Here is a 738-nt window from a genome sequence, read left to right as displayed (position 1 = left end):
CTATGGCAGCCTGGGCTATATGAGAAACATTATTTTAAAACAAAAGTTAGCAGATCACTGTTTTGTAAGTACTTACAGCTTGGTTTTTGCACTCTTTTTGGGCTTTCTCAGTTTGAAACATAGTAATAACTCAGGGTTATCTTAGGAAAGTAGGTTCCAATAGCACAGAGGGCAGATATCTGCCCAGCTCTTGTGCTGATTAGGGCTTATTATAAATATAAGGTTGTATCTGTCTTTTATCTGGGAACTAAACGGTCAAAAGTAGAAACCCCAGATTGAGATTAATAATTTCTACAATAAATTGGTGCCCAATGTGAGGCTTGAACCCACAACCCTGAGATTAAGAGTCTCATGCTCTACCGACTGAACTAGCCGGGCCTGACACAAGGGGGTCTTTTAAACACTATTCTTGGGTCAAACTGCTTAGTGGTGTGGAACCACCAGTGGGATTACTGGCTCACCTTTCCAAGTTCATCTAAATATCTAGAGCAGTGGTTCTCAACCATCCTAATGATGTGACCCTTTAATATTGTGCCTCATATTATGGTGACTCCCCAATGATAAAATTATTACTTTTTTCTACTGGTATGAATTGTAGTATAAATACCTGTCTTGTCCTATGGCCTCATGCCATAGGAAATCCTAGAAGGTTCAAACCCTAGAAGGGGTCACAATGAACAGGTTGAGAACTGCCTATCTTGACTCTTGTTTGTGGTCTCCAGTCCTTGGATTCTGACT

General features: G+C 40.4%; 1 non-coding gene across 1 annotated transcript; it reads right to left on the bottom strand.

The window, feature by feature from the left end:
• Positions 1 to 305: 305 nt before the first annotated feature.
• Trnak-cuu5 (transfer RNA lysine (anticodon CUU) 5) lies at positions 306 to 378 on the bottom strand. The gene has a single exon. It is a non-coding gene; the product is annotated as a tRNA-Lys (tRNA).
• Between the last annotated feature and the right edge of the window lie 360 nt (positions 379 to 738).

The sequence above is a fragment of the Rattus norvegicus genome, chromosome 2 (assembly GCF_021556685.1).
Source record: "Rattus norvegicus strain SHRSP/BbbUtx chromosome 2, alternate assembly SHRSP_T2T, whole genome shotgun sequence".
Taxonomy (NCBI): Eukaryota; Metazoa; Chordata; class Mammalia; order Rodentia; family Muridae; genus Rattus; species Rattus norvegicus.
The sequence above is the reverse complement of the archived record's forward strand: the minus strand, read 5'-3'. Positions and strand labels throughout refer to the sequence as shown.